This window comes from Chiroxiphia lanceolata, chromosome 1, assembly GCF_009829145.1.
Source record: "Chiroxiphia lanceolata isolate bChiLan1 chromosome 1, bChiLan1.pri, whole genome shotgun sequence".
NCBI classification, from domain to species: domain Eukaryota; kingdom Metazoa; phylum Chordata; class Aves; order Passeriformes; family Pipridae; genus Chiroxiphia; species Chiroxiphia lanceolata.
Window position 1 is genome coordinate 39,299,231 of NC_045637.1, and position 25,947 is coordinate 39,325,177.

The 25,947-nt window shown below is 38.0% G+C and overlaps 1 protein-coding gene across 3 annotated transcripts in view; it reads right to left on the minus strand.

The window, feature by feature from the left end:
- The window catches only part of FAM110B (family with sequence similarity 110 member B), a 116,412-nt gene that overhangs the window by 67,741 nt on the left and 22,724 nt on the right, over positions 1-25,947 (minus strand). For all 3 annotated transcript variants that reach the window (XM_032702679.1, XM_032702653.1, XM_032702662.1), the window contains exon 2: positions 17,093-17,222. The gene's annotated coding sequence lies outside the window, so the exon portion shown is untranslated. The remainder of the gene's footprint in view (positions 1-17,092; positions 17,223-25,947) is intronic.

Below are 25,947 nucleotides of genomic sequence, written 5' to 3' on the forward strand. Positions count from 1 at the left end.
ATGTCAACCTTCCATTTCTCCTCAAGTTCCTTCTACTTTTCCTTCAGCACAATGTTTTCTTCCACCCCTTATACCATGTTTCAGCAATCACGTGAAACCATACAAATGTGCTCTTGTCTTTCCATCCTACTTATTTTCCCTCCACTTCCTTTCCTCACAGCTACCAGCAGAGATGCTGTATGAGCCGTCCATTTCAGAAGGCAACACACCTGTCAGCACAACCAAGAACCTCTCGAGACCAAAACATGTCTTGAGTGCCTCCTAGCCACCACTTCATGGCCTCTGGCTGACCAGATAGATGGCCACAAAGTTGATGAACCACAGAGAGGGACCACACTGTTTACAGCAAGCACAGAAATAGCCTTAAATAGCGCATCCAGGACATGGACCCCATATAATGCATGACTGACTCACATAAAATCAATGGTCATGACCCTACCGAGTCAGAGACTGTAAAACATATTATAGAAAAAAAAGCCTCTGCTTCCAACCAGTCAAGGGTCAGTCAAGGTCCACATTTGCGGACCATAACAAACAGGTTTAAAAAGAGAGTGCAATACAAAAAAAGCCAAAACATGACTGATGTAAGATGCTGAAATCCTAACACAAAGTATAATGGTGGCAAAATTCAACTGCTCAGGAGGACATGGAGGGTAAAAACTACATTGGAACAAACCATAAAAGGGCTTTGTAAGTGAAGATACATTTTTTATACTTGCTGTGGTGGAAAATATGGACCCTGAGAGCATCACTTAAGCCAGAAAGCTGACAGACAAGTACAGATTTCCCTCAGTGGAAGAGCAGAAAAAAGAGTTTGCAATATAATAAGTATACTTCCAGCACCTCCACATTATTAATCTTCCTCACCACTGCTGGCATTTTCTTCTACTCTATTTAGTATCATATTTATTATGACCAACTTACTGAAATGGGTGACACAATCTGATGCTGAGTATACCTAACTGATATATCTATAAGATTGGCCTAGGAAAACTTTAAATACAAGTCTTCCATTAGAGGACAGGTGTAATTTTTAAAAAATGCTATGCTGCAAAGAGTGCAAAGTCTGAAGGATGAAGTGTAGCATTCCTCCCTTTGAAGGAAAAACTCTGTCAGACTTACTCACTTCTGTAATTAATAATGTTATTTCCAATTCTGAGTAGAAAGTGCAGCTCCAAGGTTTTCTTTGATCTTGCGTGATGAGAATGAAGACCCATCAAGCACTCTAAACCCCATTGTGTTTTTATTCTTCAAAGACTGTTTTCTACTCTCTTACGTCTCTCTATGTGAGAAGGTGTTTATGTTGAGCTGAAAGATGCAACTAGAAAGCAAGTCAAGGTGCGACTGTTGGAATATGATGTGGTTCTTTGCAGACGCTAATGCATAAAGGCACTTGCACAAAACACTCCCCACTGCCAGCCAGCTCTCTGAGAGCTCAGAGACTGCAAACCTTTGAGACTTCAAGTCTCCAGTCCACACCCATAATTCAGGGTTTCAGAGCAACTCTCAGATCTTATTACTTTACACCAGAACTGAAGATATTCAGCACAATGAAGCCCAGAAGAAAACTAGCTTTGAATGCAGTGGCTTTGGTTACCACAGAAATCAAGGCTAATGAGTTTGAAGACAGCCTACTGAATGTCAAGCTCTTTCAGCCAAAAGTAAAATAAATTTAGATTTTAATCTTCGAAAGATTGTAATTAAATGACTAGAAACTGTGTCCATATAAAACCAGCAACCGTGACTCGCCATACCGGAACGCAGTCTCACGGTCTTCTTACAAGAAACCAGAAGCATTTTGCTGGCACAGACGAAAAGCCTCTCCAGGAAGAGAGGCTTAATTATTTAATAGAGCAAGCCAAAAGCCCTTTTATGAAAGAGCCATCAGGACTCTTATTCCATATAATGTTCCTGAAGAAGAGCATATTTGCATCTCAGGCACTCTGTAGACCCAGCAAGTTAAATATTTCAGGGCTGATAAGATCCCAGACCCTTCTTCCAAGAACTGCTTGTTGTTTTTGCCAAATCCTCTAACGCAAAATAAGCACAAAAATCACATAACAAGGGTTATGAAAAATTAGCATAAATGGGGACAGACGAGTGCTCACCCCTCAAGCCTAGAGACTACCACTCCTTGTTTTCCACCCTTTTCTGAACATTTGAGCAGACACTCCCCTCCCTGCACCGTGCTCCAACTAAGGTGAGGGGGAGAGTGATGATCCTACTAACACTAGCATGAAAGCTAAGGAGTGCTATGAAGAAGATGGGAAACATGCAGCAGGGGAACTCTGTCACATTGTGGGGACAAATTACTTACTGATCTGCGTTCTCAAATATTTCCTGGGCAAAGCAGCAGGCATTTTCTTCATCTTCCTTTCCTAGGCCTGGGGGCAAAAAAAAGATGCCCAATTTCTCCACAGCACGTCTTCATGGCATAGTAGCTTCAATTAAGTCACCACTTATAATACTATTGCTGTCAATAACCAAAATTTCTTTAGGTGGCCATTCTCATGAAATGCCCAAACTAGATGGAACCTTTCAGATCTTTGTCCTAGCTGCAACTCTGCAGCACTTCCAGAACAGGTTTCTAAAAGCACAAGCATCAGAATTTTCAGTTTTAAACTAAGCAAAATACAAGTACATAACAACCTTTGTCTCACAGGCACTGTAATTCAACACTGCTTACACACACATCAGTTTTGGTGGGTATTTATTATTTTGTCCAGAATTTATATCAACATAAGATTAGGAATAAAGCAGGGTAATCGTTACAGGTCTGAACCTAGTCTTCAGTGTGAACTCAGATACAGTTTGTGAGCACCAATATACAGCAAGTATACCTCAGCTTTTCTAAAAAGGCACTCAGTGAAGGACAGTAGATTTTTAAGATCATTTGTTTCCCATTACATCAAGTGGGTGACATGTCAGCAGTGAGTCTTCAAGTCCCAAACATGTCAGAGGTGAAAAGGGAAATCAGTAATCCCATACAATGCAACCTTAACAGCATAACAGTAATCCTTTTTGTCCTTACAGAAACTAGGTACGAACATAGGAAAATAAGGTCAAAAGGTGAGCACTCAAAATTAAGTGAAGTCAGAACTGGACCTTTCAGTCAGTCTCAAACATGTATCTCCTGCATGTTCTACAATAATGCAGTCTTTACCAATCTGAACCAAGAAAGCCTCTTCTTGCTCCTGAAACGTCTGCCTTAATCAGAATCTAAAGAAAAGGCTGCTCCAAAACTAATCTGCAAATAAAACAGACACTGATATTTTCAAAGCAAATTCCAACAGTCTGTAGTCAAAACATAAGCAGCATTACCACAGTAAAAGGGCTGCTAGAGAAGGGAAATACGAGCAAGTTTCAAAGTTGCCTGCGTGTTTAACACTGACTTCACTGCCCGTATTATTTTATAACAGAAAATGCAGAACTATGAAAAACACTGCGTAACTTGAAAAAGTCATAATTTCTATATTCAGTTGGACTGCTGCAGGCAATACCACCAGATCCCACCCACTAGCATAAATATTCCTATTTGGAAGGACTGAGGTAATGTAAATAACACACTGATCAGTTCAGCATATAGGCTGCAGCGTGTGCATGGTTAACCCGCAGAATCTAACCATTTATCTTACTTAAAGTATTCAAGCTGTTCTGAGTACTTACAGCTTCCCCATTTATATAATTCTGTATCCGTTTCATTTAAAACAAATTGAAATAGCTTTGAAATATTGATGTTGGGAAGAATTTAGAAGGCTCGTTTTCTCTTTGAGTACTTGGAATATAATAATCTTTTGTGGTAAACTAGTACACTACATCAGGTAAAAGTATCTTCTACTATTGTTTTGCATCACATCAATAAAATGAGATCAAACCCCAACAAAATTAGATTTACGATTTCTTTTTTAAAATTCTACTTTATAAGTTAGAGCAAAGAACTATGTTCAGAAGTCTGTATTCATTCAGAACTCGGGATTTAAGACTGACTTTCACAGATCTAAGAGTACATGAAGGAAAAGTTTGAAAAGTATCTTTCATGTTTTGCAGTAGTCACATAATTTTTTTATTTTTTAGGTCTCTGTGTACATATTATTTCCACTCCCAAAAGTAGTAAAGGAAGAAATTTGGAGTAAAACCAGAGACTCCTTAAAGTCTTCCCAATTATGTTATATACTAGAATATTTCATGTCTCCCAACCCATGGCATTCCTCCAGTCTTACTGCAGCTAAGTCTGAGTTAATGCTTGGCAGAACTTACAGGTAACTTCCTCAAGAAAATAAAAATACAAGAGGAAAAAGTACTAAACTAAACTGACTGGGGATATATGAGATGGCCAGGAGATTAAAAAAAAAAAAAACCAACAAACACTAAAATCTGTAGAAGCTGCTGGCGGTGAATGAGATGCACGTCTGCACTTGAGAAATTCACTATGTCAGAAAAAAGCCTGAACAGAACAAAACCAAAGGGAAATTAAAAAAGCATGTATCTAAAAGAAAGTGGCAACAAAATCTACACCTAACAGGTATTAATAGGCAAAGAAATCTAGAAAACAAAGGATGCCTCCCAGGTGGCAGTACATCTTCACTCACCTCATCAGCTTTCAAAGCCTGCTGGAGGCAGATCTACAGAACTTGTGAGGAAAACAGTAAAATTGTCATTGTATACATTATTTGCATCTCACTACTACAAATCTCAGGGGAACATACCTGTAACTGCTTTGAAAAAAAAATTATCCAGGCAAGATCCTTCCCAGCAGCAACACAAGCAGCAGCTCATACTCGCCACCTATATTTCTTGCAGTGTGGACCTAACTGTTTTTACAGATAGATTTAATTTACATAGTCTTCAAGGCAGTCAGATGGAAAAACAGTATTGATTTCTTGTCTGAACCCCTGCAATTCAGCACACTGATACAGTGAGCTAAAAAGGCAGACACCTCCACCTGTGGTTACATACTGCAGTCTCTAGCACACAGCAGTTCCTTGGCAGAGAAGAAGAAATGCAGTTAAGGCCAGGGTCAGGCCTTGGCAAAGACCAGCCACCAAAACAAAGGCACCACTGGAGGTAGCAGAGAGAAGAATCTCTTCTTAAAAACAGTATCAGCTCCAACTGAAAAGTGCAGCCTGTTGGCAGGTGGAATTAAGTATGTTGTGTTTGAAGGTACTGTGAAAGAAGACAGAGAACTTATCCTCCATATGCCTTGACCATCCCAAGAATAAGCCTGCAGAGGCTGTATTCGTGAGAACACTTGGGTACACTTCCCACATTGTTTTGGGTGTTTGTTTTTCTAAACATTAATTAAACTCCCTGTAGCTTACCACTGAGAAAATGAAGCTAGAAACAAGGATAAGAAGATAGAACAAAGCTAAATATAGGTATAGTTACCTGATGCTTTAGATAATCAGTGATTCATTTCAGTAGAATTGAAGTCACTGCAGTAGAATTAAAGCATCTAAAAATTAAAGGCTGCTGCTGCACAATCTATAAAAGAATGGAAGACTACATTATGTGTGTATCCATGCTACATCTCACAGATCCTTTCTCCCCCCCCCTTCCCAAGATTACCTGTATTTTATGTTACAAGATGAATCATTTTGTTCTTTATACACAAGGAGTACTGTTAATTTGAAGAGACTCAAAATATTACGCTAACAAGATATGGAGCTATCATCATTCAGGACTCTATATAAACACCTTCTCTTGCTTACCTTAACACTGGTATTTAAAATGTTGACTGTAACTAAAATAGGTGAGTGCAGCAACTTAGTATAATCATGAGCAATCACTCAAGGAAATGTGATCTAATACTTGTAATTTAAAATTATCTTGCAATCTGACTTACAGAATAAAGAAAACAAAGATATCATTCAGCTGAGTCAACATTCTCATTACAGGCTGCCTATCATGGTGAAAACTCAAGTGAACGAGCATTGCAGAAGAAAATGTTCCTATAGAAGTTATTAAGATGTAACTTGAAATAGTCGCAAAGTAAGCATGGTGTATATAGATTTATTAATTTCTTTGAACCTGTTCTTGAGAGTAAAACAGAGGAAGGGAAGACAGACAACAAATAGAAAGCTCTTCAGAAGACAAAACCCTACTGGAACAATCCACAGGTAACAGAAAACTTCATTTAGAACTGATGCAAATACATCAAGCTTGGAAATCAGACTGATTACATTCTAATGCCAAACAATTCCAGATAAAGACAATTTAAATCACACTGAAATTACTGATTTTTTGCTTAGTCTTTACTTGAGCAGCTCACTGTAGAGTGCTTCTGATCACATATTGTTTATCTGACACAAGAAAAAACACTCCTCTGAAAGTTTGGAGCACCTAACCTAGTATAAATTACAAGTTGTGGCTGCAACAGGTAGCAGCAACAGAAGAGACAAAAAAATGTTTTTTTATTTTTTTTTTTGTTAAACAATATTAAGCAGATCTATGCAGAAACATGTCTCTAAATACATTATAGATCAGAAAGCTACTTTGAAGATGTTGACACATACATGTCAGAGAATGCTAATTTAGGTTCCAGACTGTGCATTTATCTAGCACAAGTATTTATACTTAAGTGTATTAAGAACTCTATTATTAAGAAGCTTGCTATTGTTGGGAGTAACAAGCTCTTCTTATTTCATGCTGCCATTGTAGGAAGATTCAGGGACAATAGTGAAAAAATAGAATCAGTTATGAAAGAGTACACTGAGAATTTATTTTCTATTCCTTGTACTCGTCAGACTCCAAGATATCACAGAGTCTAGTACTAGTTCCTCTGGAAAAATTAAATAGGGATTCTTTTCATTCAACATACCTTCTAAGAAACAGGCCTGAATGGAAGCATTTAATTTCATTGCATAGCAGGTAATTCTGAATCACCCACCATGACATTAGCTACCCTTATGGAAGAATAGCTACATTTGGTGGCATGATGCAGCTTCTGATAAACTAGGAGACAACTCCAGAACTGGCAATGACAGTGGCAAAATTTCAGGACTGAAGTCCTCCACTGGAAGTTCATTTAAGTCTCATCATGTTGCATATAAAGAGAGCTGCTGCCCTTCACAAAGAGCTTTTCTTTGTGCAGAAAACATGCAGCCACTGCCTTCTACGTAGCTCAGTGCCCCGTATCACTACTGGTCAGTGCTAACCAGGGTTAAGTGAAAAATCCACAGTAGGCATTTAATGCTTGAGATTAGCAGTCAATTGATTAATGTGACCTACTGGCCCCATTTCGTACATCAAGTCCCTTATGCAGTCATATCTGGTAGGTGTAACAGGAGGGCTATCCCACCAAATGCCTAAATTCTGTAAACTGTCTCACTCCAACAGGGCCCTAAAAACCTTTGTCTTAAGCAAAAATTAGACTGACCACAGGAGTAAAACTTCTTTACAATAGAGAGAAGATTCAAGGTAATCAGAACAGAGAAAACAATCTCTCTCCTATATTACATGTTTTTGGAATATTCTTCTTCATAAATTTAAGTTAATCTTCCTTTTAAAAATTTTACAAACTCCAAAATTTAGTTGTTTTTAGGTTTTATGGCTCATTCTAGGAAGTAATAAAATCACATACCTAATATTTTGACAGTGTACCTCTGGCAATTAGTGTATCTGAAAATGTTAGCATCTCTGAAAATGTATCCACCAAAGAAACAGCAGGAACACCTAGGTTGTTTAATTATTAGGGAGGGGGGTGGAAGATCTGTGGATCTTCTAGGAGAAAAAACTTTACGACTGTCACAGCTGAAAGAAAAGCTTCCAAAAGAACAAAGCCTGCAGCTCATACTGAGTCATTTCTGCATGTCAACACTGACTAGTAGCTTGGAGCTTACCAAACTGTTGGTTGTTGTTTTGTTTGTTTTTAAAGAGCTTAACTATAAAAAATAATCAGAAGAAAAAGCTGAGGCAATCCATACACTTCTGCTCCTCAAGTTGCCTCCTCTAGAGAAACTGATAGCAGAAATTCCAGTTGACATGACAGGATGTAAAAGCCACAAAACTCCTTTATATATCTGTGTGGTCAGAGCCCAGTGCCCAGAGCCACCTGGGAGACAAGGGACATTTCCAAACAAGGACCACAAGAACTGTGACAATGAGTACTTCACTGGACACTGTACTCCAGTGTGAATGCATCTCTCTCCTTCAGTGAGCAGCCACACAGAACATTAATTCTGATCCCTGGACACTCACATATGTGCTCAAGGATTCTTCTTCACCATATTGGCTTGGAGAGGACTACTGAAAGGTGGGACCTGACTGCTTTCTTATCTCTGCCTTTTACTAGTCAGAACTTCAACATTATATGATGGAAAAGGCTAAGATCACACTCCTCGGAGTTTGGGGCACCTTAAGGCTTGAAGGTCACATACAATGCAGGCAAAACAGTGCTGGAAAAGACAATTTATATCTCTTTCTGCAACTGATGACCTTCACTTCACTAATTCTCTGAGAAAATGCAGGAACTCCAGCAAGGACCTAACTAAAGCGCAGAAATATCTAAAGAAGCAGCAAGAAACGGTGAATTGATGTTTTCAAAAATTTGTGTAAACTTAATAGAAGTGTAAGACTTAAGAATGACAGTTCCCTAGGTATGACTTCATGGCAAAGAGACTCTCTTATAGTCCTTGGAGTGCAGTTGTATATAGCTATACACAGAGATGTGATTGCCATTCACTGACCTCTCTCAGGATCACAGCAAGCTTTGGGGTCCTCTTTTTCCCCCATCATCAGTTTCAGATACAGTTCACCAATATCACAGTAACATGGCTGGGTCTGAAATTCTCTGAGAAGTGTGAAATGAGGAGGCACCAAACAAAAAAAGGAAGGAGATCACTCTAGCAGTGAAAAAATGATTCATCTTACAAGATCTTGTCCCGTTTCTCTGCCTCTTGCAACTTCACATTTCTTCACTTGCTGGCCCACCCACTGTCAGGGGGGGATCACCAATTTGGGTGCTCTGTCAGAAATACCCTGCCAGACTCTCTCGTCTCACCACTTCTCGTAAAAGCATTCTGCAGACCTGCATCCCTCTTCTTTTCTGGCCTTTCTGCAACACGAACCACACTTCAAAGACACAGCTCAGAGAGTCCTATCTCCCTCAACCACTTCACATCCACATGCTGTCCACGCCAGGCGCTCCTCTACTTTTGCCTCTCCACCAGTGTGTCTGCAATGCTTTCTCCTGGGCAAGCTTTGTTGTCCCTCCTTTGTTTTTGTGGTCCTACTCAACCTTATGGTGATCTGCTCCCTCCTCTCCTGACCTATGCCTGTTCCTCCTTCCCCAAGACTTCCTGTGTACACCAACCCGTGTGCCCCAGCCGCTCTTTAACACAAATCTCTTCATGAAGCAGCTTCCAAAGATGGTTCAGTAGTGCTGCTGAGCAGCACAGCAACTTCAGTCTCACCATCAGCCACCTTCTACCTCCACTTAGCCTGATTTTTCTAGATAGTGGCAGTGCATATATTTAATTTCTAAACTCTGCTACTCCAATTATTATGAACTAGAGTAGCAGAAACGGAAGGAGTAGTAGCAGCATAAACTGCAAGTCCAATAATACAAAACTCTGCTAAAAATGGCAATCATCAGCTGGAAAGAAGAAAAGAATAAAGACCATCATCTCAATTATGAGCTGCTGTTATGAAACCACCTGTGATGGGGTTCTCAAGCAAAAGGTATCACCATAAGAGAAAAACATACCACAAATTATGAACTTTCAGTAAACTGGAGATGCACAACCTTTTCCTCTAAGAAACTGAGCTAAAAGAATAGCAAGACATTTAAACCAGTTGAAGAAAGAAAACCACATTTTCAATTACTTCAGCAGGCAATCAAAATGAGATCTTGCACCTTTCAGAGATGCGCACTGAGTGAAAACCATATTGTCAAGAAAATGTAGTTTATTCACCAATATTTTTCCTTCGAATCACCAGGGACATAACTGTTCAAAATACAGATTGGAGGAAACAGCTGTTCATTTAGAAGAACGAGATTTCTACAGCTCGTAGAAGACAGACATCAAGCCTATCACATGTAACACATGACGTGGCATGTACTACCTGCGGCATAATCAGTAAGATGAGTATACACTAACAAATTCATGCATCACTATTCTTTGCATATATCATGCAGCAGAGCTGCAGCACAACATAAGAAAAGTTGGTGCCAGCAGAGGGAGGTAGTTGCTCTCCAGGACATGCATATTCAGATTCCCTGATGCACAGTAGGAAGCCAACAAGTTTGTTTTTCTGGAAGTGAACTCACCCCTCAGCCATTGTGTAAATGTGGCTTTAAATCAAGCTGTAATTAGATTTTGCTGTATTTAACAAAACCCCTCTTGTGCTCCTCTTTTCCAGCTCTAGACAGGAAATAAATGTATTTGTGAAAGAAAAAAGGAAAAAAACATTTATGCTTCTTCCCAGAGCATGCCCTGGCATGCATGCAAAAGTAAGTACCAAACACAAAACAATAAGCTTACGGGACACTCAATCTTCACAATACATAGGAACACAAGGATCTCTCAGCCAGTCCACTGTTAAACACCGACTCATTATTATCAATATTTTGCTTCACCATATTAACCTTGTTAAAAGATACTAACAGTCCAACACTTGGAGTTTAGCTTTTCTCCATAAATTCAATTTACTTGGCAGAAAACAGAAGTGGAAAATCTCTGCTAAAGACTCAGGCAAATTAAGACTGCCACGTATTCCTTCTAAGACAGATCTTTTCTTCCCCTCTTATTTTAACTCTTATAGTCACAGTATTCCCAATTTTAAGCAAATAGCTTTATCCCCCACTTGCAGTCTTTGTATAGACTAGTAGTCATAAAATAAAACTGTGTGTGTTTTCTTCAGATCCACTTTACTGTAATACATGTGGTGTATTACAAAACAAGGTGGTTTTATTTTGTTTAAATTCTTTATGGACTAAACTGCATAATTCCACTGCACTTTACACTGTCATGAGAAACTGCATAGCAAATGAAGTTGAGTACACTCAGAAAAATAAACAGTTCCAATTGCATTTTGATTACAAGGTTTACAAAGAATTTATGGTGGTGGCAACAACAGTGGGTACAATGGTAAACGGGTGCAAGAAAGTGAGGAGGACATGCCCAAGGCCACACAGCAAGTCAGCTGCTGATAAAAGAACAAAAAGTTTCTGCTCATTATCTAGATCTTCCCAGTGAGTCAAAACTTGGGATAACTATCTGGTCAGTTTCAGATTCTTTAGAAGAAAGAAAAAGAGACAACTGCTAATTACTTACAGACATGCACCACTGCTTAGGATTAAGTGATTTACAAAGTTACTAATTTTTAGGAGAGTCTCAAAAGCATGCCTTTTCAAAATCAACTTATTTCAAGAACATACACTCTTAATACCCTAACTCTCTAGAAATCTATTATCCTGCAAGTTTTAAGAAACCTAGGGCTGGTTTAGACTACTCAAAAGATAACCATGTTGTCAAGTCAGTTTGCAGTTTTATCTCTAAACAGAAAAGATCAAGGCAAAAACAAATATTGGGAGTAGATTATCTTCCTACACCTGTAGGAGAATTCTTAAATTTGGTTGTTGTTGGTTGGTTGGTTGTTGGTTTTTTTTTAACAACCGATACTAGCTCTTCCTGAAGCAGGACTATGAAGTTTGGCTCAGTACCAATCCAAAATGACAATTCAAAAATTTTTATTATGTGCACAGATTTTCTGCTTTTGAAATATATAAATCATCTGAGCAAAAGCTCACAGGTATTCAGTATCCTAATCCTTACTCTATCTCTACTGATAAATAAATTAAAAAAATAAACATCTGACATAAAAGAAACCTAAATTTTCCATAATCAAAGAGAGTACACATACATTAATTTTTTCTCATCTTCTTTGACTCACCAAAAAAAAAAAGAGCCGGTTTATTTTTCTGGAAGTCTGGAAATTGGCACAATATAGTGCCATACACAACTGTGTGAAACATTTTGAAAATTAATGTCTAACTGAGCTGGCAATTCAGAAAAAAAAAAGAAGGGACAGAAATCCCATAAAGCAGGTAGCCAATGGTATGGTGCTAAAACTAGGAAAGGCAAGTGTCTACATTACCTCTGAAAGTAGAGGCATACAATAGGATTAGCTTTATCTTATTTAAGTTTCTTAATAGCAAGACTGCATCTTCCTGACAACATTCTGTTTCCAACAGGACTCAAATTCCAAGTAATTCTTAAAATAAAGTAGCAATAGCTATGTCTGGCAGAGCTGGAACCATAAGGACAACATGAACGCCCAAAACAGTTTATTCAGGTTTGACTCAAGAGGAAAAACTACATTTCAGACCCAACATACCTAAAGAAGCTTCCAGACTACCATTTTTAGGTCATGCCCTGTACTTCTTTCTGCTTTTCAAATCATATTTAGGAAAGTCAGATCATAAAGTGGATCACATTGTGGCATTTCAAGTGAGGTTATTCTCTACATAATAATTAGTGCCTTTATTCTCATCACTTGCATACTGTTTTGCTACTCTGAGAATGTTATTTTTGTTTATTTCTGAGAAGCTTTTTTTAATCCCTTCCAAGTACCAGCATCCTCAGCGCAGCTATCTCATGCTCCATGAACTTTAGTGCAAATGCTATAAGTGTTTCTTTTCTTCTTAACAACTTCATTACAGTGCTTACACAGGAACACAGTGCTTGTACTGTAACCATGCAAAGCAAATATTCTGTAGTAAATGTAAGCTTTATTCAAAGTGTAGCTTTAAAAGTCTTTATGGCATACTCCAGCCTGGACTGCCAGTGCTAGTATAGAGAAAATGGCAAAAGGAAAGCTAAACGACAGACCTTTCATACTAACAAGAATTTTGGAACAGTCAAACAGAAAACCTATGGGCTAAACATATTGCCAAAATGTGTCAGCCTGTTTGCTGAATTTAATTGCATTTCTGTTTCACTTAGATAGTCTGAGTAGAAATGGTTGAATGTCTCTTCTTCTTGTAAAGATTTATGTGTTGTTCCTTAGAACACCATTCCTTTGAAAGATGCCCTTGCAGGGCAGTATCTCCGGTAATTTGATATGCTGCAACACAAGACATTATTTCCCAAATAGCAGCCAGGGAGACATTTATGATTGTACAAACACCAGGGATCCAGATTTGCCACCCCAATTAAATGAGGCATTTTGTCCATCTTCAGGAAGCATTTCAGAGAATAAACTTAAGCTGTTGAAGATTGTTGGGCAATATCTAATAGCTGAAATCTTTATTATGTCTAAGTTAGAAGCAACTGGATATATGTTGTCCTTATATTTAATAGAAAACGTGATAATCACACTGTCACCATGTATTCTCCCACTCTATGCATCTTTAAAAATCAGTATTTATACCATGAGTAAAACTATTCAGTAGTTTGAAAATTTACAAAATTGTATTAAAGAATGTTTGAAACTGCACTGAAATTTGTTACAAATCTCTGTTTTCACTTTTTTCCTCCAAATAAACCAAACCATTAATATTTGTAATTTGGATTCTATGTACTTCTCTATCAAGTATCATATGGTAGCCTTTTCAAAGAAAATAATGCAGCTATCAGCAACATTTTTTCTCATCTTCATTGTATTCATCTCAGGAAAAAAACCCTCCAAAAAACCTCCAACCCCAGACCCACACAACTCAAATCCCCATCTTCCTCTTCACTAACCCACAACATCCCAAGCTATCCCTACGAAAAGGATCTCAATTCGTCTCAGGCTCTTTCTTCACCGTGAGATTGTTACATACAAGAAAGAGAAAAATGAATGGAGGATTAAAAAAAAAAAAGAATCAAATTTATGTGAGAAACGGAAGTAGAACTTTTCTTTTTTTAAAAAAAGATTAAATATACTTCTGGCAAGCTAGCAGGAAAGTATCAAGTCATGATTTTCCTTCTGGTAGAAGTAAGCATGACCAGTACACAGGCCATCAGTGACAGACTTCTCAAAGAAATACATCTAGGGAGCAAGGCAGCATCAGGGATCCCATTCTAAGGGCTATTTTAGAAAAGATGAAATCCCATTAAGGTAAAAAATAAGGAGAGAAACACCAACAGCCTCTTACAGCAGAGACCTGAAATAAAGTCAAAACCATTAGTGGAGGCAGTGAGGAATCGGAAAGGAAACAACGGCATCATAAAAGTTTGTGCACTATGAAAATCTGCACTGTTGGCTTCACTTATTAAATAAACTCCATAGTTCTGTTTTAAAAACTATTTGGGACTCAGCTAAAGAACACTTGCATTTTGCCTCTTCTAGCGGGAAAAAAATCAAACAACATTTAATGTTCAGAGCTTAGTCTGTACAAAGTGGAAAACGACTATGTTAGCCCTTAATGCTCACACTGAGTGGAGGTCTGTTTTTTTGGTGGTGTTATTTTTCTGTTTAAGGGAAAAAAGACTCCACTGAAAGGCACACATGGCCATGTACATAGATCTCCTTCTGCTGATATCACTGCCACAGACCTAAGTACTTTAATTCAGGAAATGTAGAAAATCACTGAATGATTTAAAAAAAAAAAAAATCACAAACCCACTGAACTACCTATTTTGAAATTCAACCTAGCATTAATGGCAATAAAACAAAGAATAAAATCCAACACCATAATATCTCAAAGACAGAGTGATGCCTGAATAAATCAAAATCACCAGTTTTGGTTTGCGGTACAGAAGTTTACATTTGAATGCAGCTGGATCGCAGTCAACTAGCCAGCTCCCATAGCAGCACTTCCAAGCTGTATTGATTTCCAGGGAAGAAAAGGCACTGTAAATCTGCTTGAGCAGCATTGCGTCATACTTTTGGTTGGCCTGAAGAAGTAAATTAAATGTTTTCCATTAGTATGGTAAAGAAGCTATACAATTTTGTTTTTATTTCAAATAGAGTCTCAAGTTACAGAACACTTTAGCTAAGTCTGTGGCAAGGACTACATGCTTCGTGTTTGTAAAGCCAGCAATTCATGCTTATGTGAAAACAGATGTGCGCACTGCACAGTTCCCAGGGCTGTGGAGGTTTTTTTAAATGGGTTGCTGTTGATTAAAAAAGATCCCGCTTTTCAGTCAAATCATGGAATAAACTGAAGCAGAAACAACATGTTCTTGCCAGGAAGGGGGAAGAGAGAAAGAGCAAAGGGTCGGGAGCAGAAGAAAATTTTAAGGGAATAAAACCCACACACACAGAGCAGGGTATGAGCTATGCTGTAGTACAACAAAGAGCAGCACAGTTATGAGAAGTAATAAGCATAACATTATTTGAGGTAACAAGAACTCCTTGATCAATTATTTATATAATTTACAACAACAGTTACAGCTGCACCAATGGAAAAAAAAAAAGAATCTAGGGCAAATATAAAATCTTCATGGCTATGAACTGTTCTTGATTTTCACCAGAACTTTTGGCTGTCTCATATAATGTGTTTCTGGTTAGCAACAAACCCCTCCAACAAAGGGAAATGAGACAGAAAGGCACAGAACAAACTGCCTTGCTGGAAGCAGTGACAGCATTCAAGGCTGCATTTTAATCCTGGATGCTGTGCACTGACAGTACACTAACATTGTTGTACATGAAACCTAACCACCACCACCCTACTTAGATACATCCATGCAGCCCATGGGATTATAAGGATACTTTCTAGGAAGCCTTTACTCTCTCAATGCATAAAACTGGACTTTTAAAATAAATAAACGTTTAAATAACTTTCAGAGGAAATACTATATTTTTTTAGTCCATGGTTATCTCAACTTGCATTGTTTCTTGTACTCCTAAAGCAGATGTAACAAAAGGAAACATTATGGAGATAAGTATTTCTGGATTGGGTTTTTTCCTTCAGTTTGAAATCAGTGTATAATCATCATCATCAGTTTTGCTGTTCTGTCAACTCAGTTGAATAATGAGCATCCTCAATTGTTCAAGATGACCTTGCCAGTAGACTGGAGAAACACAGTTGCAACTGAAATCAAAGAACTGAGAAGCAGAAAGAAAGGGCATGGTGTAACAAAGGGATGAGGGGGCCTAAATGTGCTTGGTGGTCTGACTCCCAGGCATGTACAGCAGATCAGAAGGGAAGGTTATGAGCTGAAAAACTGATTGTGCTACTCGCAAAACTTTTGATTTACTCTACGGATGGTAGGACAATGAACTTTTTTCTAGTTCAGAGCTCTAATTTCAGCCTAAATTAGAAAGATCAATAAAGGATTAACTGCAAAAATCTGCAGTTCTTTTTGGATGAATCGAGAAATATTTATTTAAGAACCTTTCCAACATTGAAGTTAACACCTTGCAACAGCTATTTTTAAAAAATAGAGAAGTTGGCAGACCTTTAGAAGTACCTACGTTTAATCTTGAAGACATACGTAGAAAACATTTCCACTACTACTCACTTTTTTCAGCCAACTCTCTACACAAAGTTCAATTAATCTTGTCAGTATGAAGGAAAGATTCTGCATATATCATCACTACATTCAAAATCCTGGCAAGCTAACAAAGCCATAGCATAGTCAAATCTCCCAGAGTGCCTGGGACTATAGCATCTATAGGTTCAAAAAAGTTCTTGGGGTCACATTTCTTTTTCTTCCATCAGCATTTGTCCTTTACAAGCAAGAATGGGTTCTGGATGACCATACTAAGAAATAACTACAGTGCTGATAAACAGAAATTCATGACATGCAAATCTTGTCCTTCTCCCATTGCTGAAGATATCAGAGTGTGTTTTCATATTTTTGTGGTCAAAGTGAGCTCTGAATATGACAATTAAAGTGGGATATGTTTCTAAAAACAGAGTGTGCTGTAGAGCTCAGAAACAGCCTGTTCCCTTGTGAACAAAGAACTGCAAATATATCTTCTTACTAATAATATAAGGAGTTACTTCTGGCTCTAATCAACAATGCACTATGTTGTCTCCCACTCACCCCACTCCAGCATTCGCTACTACAAAATTTGTAGTAGGTAGCAAGGAGGAATACACACAAAAGGAGAAAGCTCAGAGATGTATTTCTGTGTTTATTTAGCAATAAAAAAAAAAATCCTTATTTTGAAAATTGTATCAGCCAATTCAATTTGCTTGAAAAATGAATTGTTTTACCTTGATGTATGATTTCTGAGTCCTGCTAAGGCTGTCTGGCCTGTTAGGAGGTCTTCACCTTTAGCAGAGGTCTCCAGATGAAGACAGATCTCTTCACCCTGGAACTCCCAGAGGCTCCCTGTAGCAATACCTGGAGACACAGCAACAGAGAAGGCATTTAGCTTCATCACTGCGCATCATCAAAGCCACAGTTTGAAAATGGACAAGGGTCCTGAAAGGCTGAACTTTGGCTTAGACAATGCAAATTTCAGAAATCAGAACCCTTCATCTTCATTTGGAGACTGAAAGCCTGCAAACAGGTAGTCAGCAGTACCGGACAGCTGTACATCCAGTCAGCTGTAGATGGTCTCTAGCATTTATATTGCCAGTCCTAACAGCATAATCTCCAAGCTCTGAAGTTTCACAGGTGACCTATAGGTATCAATCCTGAATTTCTCTCATGTCATTATTTTCCCCATGTTGTCAGAGATATGCATGGGGAATGCTTCAGAGCAAAGAGCACAAATGTGACACATCACATCTTCTCAGGGAAGTTGCAGAGTGCTGTGCCACGACAGGCAAGAAACACAGACTGCAAACCTCCCTGCACGTGACTTCCATCCAGCTGACAAAGCAGTCTTTGTTAAATATCCACTCCAGAACACTGTCTTATGCTCAGAAAAATTAAAACTAAAAATCCTTAAATTTCTCCATCAGAAGGGAAGGATAACAAGAATGCCTTCCTGAAATTAATGTGTTTCACCACTGCTTTTCACATGCAAAACAACCATACAGAATTTGGTAGGTCACAAGACATGACCTAAGTCCCTCTTTATGTTCTTTTTTTCAAAATGCCACCTGAGGTAAGATCAGCTCTAATCATACAGAAAAGTACTTGGGTACATGAGATTTCTAGGGTTTGCTTTTATTTGACAGTATGTGATCAAGCACCCTTAGTGGCACAAGCAGATGGCACAGCAGCTTCTTTCAAGCAAACCATTCTGAGCAGTTGCAGTTGTTCAATTATTTTAGTTTTCTAATCAGCTATTCAGTCTAGAAACAGGACTGCAACCACGTCACAGACCATGTGATGAATCACGGGGTCCCTTTAACAAAAATCTCAGAAATATGTGCGAAAACTGTTTAAGCTTGAATTCAAGAAAACAGGTGTCTCATACAGTTAACACACCAAACGGGCAGCAATATTTGTCAGATATCAATTACTTTGGGCTTCCTCCCTCCCAGTCTTTAGGGAACTTGACTGAGTTTGGGTCTTGACATGAGTACAATGGGGTTTGTTTGTGTTGGGTGGGTGGATGAAGTCTCATCTTGGGACGCTGGCTGCCTTTGAAACTGGTACAACAGAAATGGGCAACAATGGAGGGATTTCAGAGAGATGGGTATCTTCATGTAAATGCTTATAAATTAGAAATAATAACAAGAGAAAAATGAAGGCATAAACATATTCAGAGTGACGTAGCATTACAGCTACTCCGTTATTACAGGCCTGCTGTAGTATTGTTATTCTGGTATTCAGTAAAGGAAAAAAAAATTAAAACATGGTAAGAAAAAAAAGATTTTTCCAACCTTGCCTCGTTTCCTGCAACAAAGCACAACAAGAGACTACCAATCAGAAACACACTCTTGTATTATTACAAATTTTTCTGATATTCCAAATTACTGTACTTTACTCAGTAATTCTGAACAACACTCATTTCAGTCTAAAAACGAAAGCAACTTTGCAAGCAAAAGGATGTAGCAACTCGTAGTTTGAGATCCCTGTAAGTTCATATTTGACAAGTCAGAGGGGAAAAAAGTGAATGTGGTCATTAATTGCAGCTAGTAAATCTGTTCCAGACGTATTTCTTGGCCAACAGCTTCAGCAAGTTCAAGTACAAACACTTTTATTTCCAAGTTGAGTGAAAATTTCTACAACTATCAACTGGTCAAGATAGAAGACATCCCAAAAATCCCCAGAAGGTTGTTAGATGTAATGCTTAAAAAGAAAAACTTGCGACAAAATACTGTGGAAAAAGAAGTTCACAACTTTTTGTGTAGGCAAATATTCAGCTTCACAAATTCTTTCCCTTCTGCCTGTTGAAATTGGACTCCCTTCCTTTTTATTTCTCCACTAAGTTGCTGGTTTAGAATCTGCAAAGAATATGGTTTGTAGCTCCCAAATTTACATCTAGTGCTAGTAATGTTATCAGGCTCCTACAGGAAATACTTGTCACTGAGTTGACTATATTTATGTTTACAGATGAAAGTATGTTATGAATGTATATGTGTGCATGCATCTGTACCAATATATATATTAAGGTAGCTGAACAGTTATCAGTCAGCTTCTCTTCTCTAAAGTGCTCAGAACTGCATTTTAAAAATATTTTTATGAAACTGTTTTGTATTTATAGACTACATCCTGAGTTTCAGCCTTTATCCAACAAGCTGGAGCCTTTTATGACACACGTAGTTTCCTGCTTCGCTGTCCAGTATCAACAAGTCTTTGGGGTTTTTTTCTGAAAAGACTTTTCATCCTCACTTGCTATGTTCTTCCTCTCTTTCGTTCTCTTGCTCAGTATGAAATCAAAGTTTTAATACTTACAAAAATACACAGACTCTCACAGAAGAGAAGCCAAACCTGATTTAGAAGGATTCGTGAATGAACAAATGAATAGGCTCCTTATTCTAATAACCCCAAAGGCATCGATCTATATTCTAATAACCCCAAAGGCATCAATCTAAACCTTCAAACCTCACTCAAGTCTACCATGAGTTTTCCATAATCCAAACTAAAGTCTTTAAAAATGTGGGATTTATTTACAAAGAAATAAGCTGCTATAGATGCACAGCAGCAGACGATTAAGCATTTGATAACCTGATGCCTTGATAAGACATTACTTTCATCACTGTCACTGGAGGAAAACTGAAGTAAGGAAACTGAAACTAGAAGATAGTGGAAGAATCTAGCTATTCAAATAAATAAGATATACTTTCTGTGTCAAAAGAGATATGAAAGCTCTCTTCAGCCAAACATCTGTGAGAGAATAAAGTTATTTAACAAAGCAGAACAGGTATAGAAGATCTCAGCCTTCAACTAGAAACAAGGGAATATTTACCAATGCGTATTGTGCCAAAACTATTCAACCTGTTTCATGAAGACCTAAATTTTCACAGGCAGGAGGTACAGACTCACTACTCTCACATCTCCATAACTTTCAGGTAAAAAAGCTCACATCAAACATGATTTGAAAGGTGTCAATTTAGAGAGCACAATTTTCAGAAACATTAATTCATGGAGTTTTGTTAGGAAGGGGCCATATCCACTAAATCCAGCAATTTCTATACCTGTAGACAGATTCGTTTTCATTAACAACAACAATAAAACTAAACTGTAATCTGTTTGCATGGTCAGGATTAAGCCACTGAAAAGGTGAAAGAATCAAATTAAACAGAAAAATCATAAGTTGGGCAGTTCCCACAATTAACATTAATATGTTTGCATTTTGCATAGCATTACATTAATTATTACTCTATATTACTTTTGCTGGCTAATAAAAGCATAAGTATCTTTACTATTGGAGGTTTTACTTCTGAGATGGAACAACATTCGCTTTTTCTGACTTTATACACAGTTGTTAAAAATATTCACCCCAACACAGATCAATAGTAATAAATTTCATTGCAAAGTAAAACACCTATAAGGAACTAAGAGGAGCCTTATTCACCACAAAGTTTGATGAAAATACTGCTAATTTTCTCAAGCAAGAGTTACATCAACTGGACAACTGAAAGGTAGTAACATTGTTAAAGGTCTCATGGTTTCACTACCACTATTGCAGCTGTGAGTATTTCACTAGGAGACTCTCGATCAGCACTATATATTATAAGGGAGAGTTACTGTACATTTACAGAAGCACAAAGTGCACTAATCTCCTAAATGTTAATTATATTGACACAAAGCTTCAATTAGAAGTAGATTACCAAGTCCAACACACTAATATTTTTGTTTGCTGGTGTGTATCATAGCTACAAGAAGAGACAAAAAGCAGTTTATCTTCATTAGTTTTCTCCCCACATTGTCAAATACTTTCTTTTCTAGTCGTTAAGGCCAAGGGTTTCATTAAAAGTTTGTATCATTTATAATAATATAAAAGGAAAAAAAAGGAACACAGAGAAACAGGTTTTCTGGCCAGCACGGTACCTGGTTCTGCAGGATAGGTTTTGTCTTCTAGAGTTAAAAAATAAATGAAAATATGTATAGACATCACAACAGAAAAATTAGAGTGGGCAGCGCAGTAAAACAGGACTCCAAAGATGAGTAAAAAGAGATGGTTGTTCTCTTCACAAAGAAATTGTCTTAGAGGAAAATGAAGGGCAGGAAGATTAAAGTACTTGAACAAAGCAGTAGCTTTGTTCTGTCCGATGGGTTTCCATCCTGTCACTTTCTTTGTGCACGCAAGGAATGCCAAACAAATTAATGATAACAAAAAAGCAATCAGAATTAGGTCTGCTAAGACAGGTGGTTATCAAAGAGGATAAACACAACTGTTACGGAAAACTATTCCTTCAAGAAACTCCACTGAAAAGCAGCAGATGATTGAAAGCACCCCCCAGCTGAAAGCACAAACACAGTTCAAGGGGTACCAACTAAAAACTGAAACTGGGAATTTATGAACTGAGTTCATATACTAATGTACAATCTCCTACCCTCTTCAGTCTCTGTGAATATACATCTCTTGCCATGGGACTTGAAAGAAGAAAGACTGTACACTTGTGAGCATTCCTGGGTTCAGTGACAACAGCCAACTTAAGAGTTCAAAGACAGACCACAAACGGTAAGGAAAACAAGGTATATGACGAAAAGTAAAATTATTCCAGTGTGGGGTGGTGTGAGAAGCAGAAAAGGCCCTGACACCATGCAAGCACTGCTCAGCAATAAGAAAAACATGACTGTATTATCAACACTGGTTTCAGCACAAATCCAAAACATGTCTCCATACCAGCTACTATAAAGAAAATTAACTCCGTCCCAGCCAAAACCAGCACAAAGTGACAGGAGAAGATAGATTTAAGAAGGGGCCTGTTACCATGATTCATTTTAAGTAAATAAGACTCAGAAATTTAATCAGAACAATCAAGGTTCTTAAGTTTTCCCCGTGAAAGGGAATAGAAAAATACCATACCACCTTATTGCTACAAACATTGCAGAGAACCATAAAACAGGGAATGGAAGTTGATACTAAAGCAAAATAAGAGACCCTTTGTATGAGTCTTTGGTGACTTCTCTGTCAGTTAAAAAAAGTCAATTAAATGTCCTAAAAATGACATCATTAAAGCAGTTAATTTTCAAATTTAAAAAGAAACCAGTCTACTCTCTGAGTTGCTATTGATGATCCAGGGAAGATGTCAGCATATGCTATCTCAAAGAGTTATTCCCAAATATAAAGGTTTCTGAATGTCAGCCAGGGTATAACCCCAGAAGTAAACTAAATTCTGAACTCTCCTCTTTTTGAGTTTGCAATTTAGCTTTATCAATTTTTCATAGTCCCCACAAAAGATAACCACTTTGTTGTTCATAAGATGCAAGCTAAGTAATTGGTTTGACTTTAGAACAGACAGTAGAAGCATCCATATGCTAGAACCATCTTTGACTGCTATTTGGGAGAAATCTTAACACATTGATGCAAATATACATGAGAGCAATTAATTATATGCAGCTGAAGAGGGAATCGTATATTACACTACCCTGCCTGCATTCTCACAACAAACTTCTCAGAAATCAGCCATACTGATCTGCTGGGTAGATTTGGAACTCTAGTAAGCATAAGAAAAGCATGGAAATACAAGCAAAACTATGAATGAGACAGATTTTAGACCTGACAAGGTCTCTCTGGCTTTTAATAGCAACACCATTACCATTTTAAGAATGATACTCTGGAACGCACAGACACTTCCAAAACCCTTTCTTTGCAACATCAAAGTTACACAAATGTACCTTAATGCCTTCAACAGACTTGGACTCATGACTGTTTTTGTAGCAAATCCAGCCACAATAAGAGAAGTAGATTTTTACGCAAATTATAAAACAAATTTGCTGCAGCCTCTAATCTTTCTGTCATCTTGGCAGATCTGCATATGACAAGCTGTGCAAGAGACACGAGAGTCCTAACCCTTCCATCCTGATACTGAACCCCCACATGAGATGTGTTACTTCTCCCTTGGATGTGACCAATGGACAATGACCCACATTAGAAACAATAAAAGTGACATCCAATCTGATTAAACGATCAGATCAAAACAGCTCTCAGGTTTTCAGGACACAGTTAGTTAGATGTTGAAGTAAAACCTGCCCAAATAATTTTGCCAGGGAATGATGCCAGGGAACTGCAGAGTGGTTCTCCAAAGTACCTGAATGACTAGAGGCAATATGGCACTTTCATCAGACCTATGGGAAATTGGGAAGTAGGAAAGTTATTGAATACCAAGCCATGCACACCTTTCAGAGATGTTTTAGGTCACATTTGTTTGCTCACTAGCCAACTTAACAAGAACCAAATTTACAATATAAGCCTGAGAACTAGAACAAGCACAAATTATTAATAATGAGACATTTGCAAATGCAGAGGACAAAAACACCCACCCCACCCAAAACAAAATCCCACCAAAAAAAACCCCCCACCACACACATCCCAAACAAAAAAAACCCAACCCAAACCAAAAAATACCCACCACCACCAAAAAAAAAAAAAATCAAACAACACAACAAAACAAAGAAAAACAAAACAAAAAAACCCACAAAAACAAAACCCAAACAAACAAAAAACCAGATCCTTCAGAAGAAATAAGAGACAAGTAGCAGGACGAATCAGCTGAGGCAAATAGTCATTGACTTATTGATTCATTATGCATGACCAAAAAACAGATGGACATTACAGCCTATAAAGGCAAATTTTCCTCTGGCCTGAAAGACTCTCCAGCCCACACTTCTACATGCAAGTTTCCAGGTAAAGACTGTTCATCAGCAAGTTATTAAAATCCCAAAGTAGCAAGAATTCATTTTAATCTCTATTCATTTGAGGACAACCACTTGCTTACCCTGCTTCATACCCAGACTGTCATTTCCCTCTTCACAACCCAGTGTAACCAGGAAGACTAACTTGGTTCCTGATTATTCAACTGTAATTGTTTGTCTTCAGATGTTTTACAAGTGAAGGAGAAAAGAAACAAACAGGTGAACCCAGTTTTGACTTTAAATCAGTCAACAAATGAAATGTTAGTAATAAGAGACATGAAACAGATACATTATCCATGACAGGAAATACTAAGTCTACAGTTTGGCTTCAAAACAAAACCCCACAGTCCACTTTGCTCGGAATAAGAAGATATACAAACCTTTGACTTGGAGTCAGGCCATGGGGTCAAACATACAAAGAGGATATAAAGGAGAGATTATTTCTAAAACTTACTTTGCAAAGCAGAAGACAGTGAGTACTAAAGTATTTATAAAAACATATCAACACTGAAAAAAAGGCAAGTACAAGGGCGTATAGATGTCAGCCAGGCACAGATGTGCTGCCTGCTTCAGCAGTCAGTCGAATCCCTGTCACCAGCCAAGCCTGGGGACCTGGCTCTCACATCCAGGTTTTGTCTGCATCAGACCTAAAGCAGGGGAGCTTCCCAAGACCCCACACCAAGATGGGGACTTGGGAAGGCTTAAGTCAACACACTAAAAACTTTTCCTATAAATTACATTAAAGCATGACTGCTGTTTATTAAATATACCTAATATTGGACTGCAAGAAATTACAAGGAGTTTAATGCTTTCCTTTGTGACCTGTTTCAATATTTCACTATCGTCATTGATAGGAACAATAAAACAGTATCACACTTGCAGAGAAAAAGAGTGCCGGGTATAGGATATCGATGATTTAACTTTAATGAAGCAGCAGAAGGAGTCCTTGCATCATGCCCAGTGAAGCATGGAAATGGGATGTCTTACCAAAAGCCTTCCTCCCTGGACTACAAGAAGTGGAGCCCATCTCCAGGCCATGGGCTCAGTGCTTCGGACAACAGCAGATGGTTAGAAAAGTAGGAATTAAGCATAACATGCCAGCTCTGCAAAAGTCTACCTTCATCAGAGGCATTTAATAATAACTTTTTCATGCTGCACACCACAATTTTGAGAAGCAGAGAAGGAAACAGCTTAGAAACAGGTCATTTGAGGCAATTCTGTACAGAAGTAAAAAATACATAAGATGGCATGACTGCTTACTTTTCTTTGTTTACAGCTAATTATAAAAAAATGTTCACTGGTTAAAAGATTTTAATGAAAATTATAGACAGAATTTCAGTGCAATGGTACAGCACTTCCATACTACAGAAGTAGCAAATCCAGGACCCTGTTCACCTCCAAGTAGCAGGAACCTGGCAAACAGGCAAGGGGCAAGCAGCCAAACCAACCACTACAGCTAAGAGCAGTATAAATCAACAGTTTGAATCAAAAGGCTTTACACTTCTCTTCTGAGGACTTTGCCACTTATTGCTCCTTTTATAAACATTTATCAACCTTGTATTGGGTCACTGTGGTAAGGCCTGAAAGGGGCACCAGTTGCAGAATACTTCCATGGGTTTGATCTTGATTTGGGCCACTTGACTGTCAAATGTCAAACCTCAGGAGTAACCTAAGAGACTACATTCTCACTGTGTTCTGACATAAACATAACTTAGCATAACATAATGTAACATTTTTAAGCTTTTCTTACACCTTATAAATAAAAATATCAAGCAGTCATCATGTCACTAGATGCAGGGCAAAAAGCCACAGACAGGAGATAGGGCATTTCCATGGGTTGCCACGTTCATAGTCTTCCTTTGAT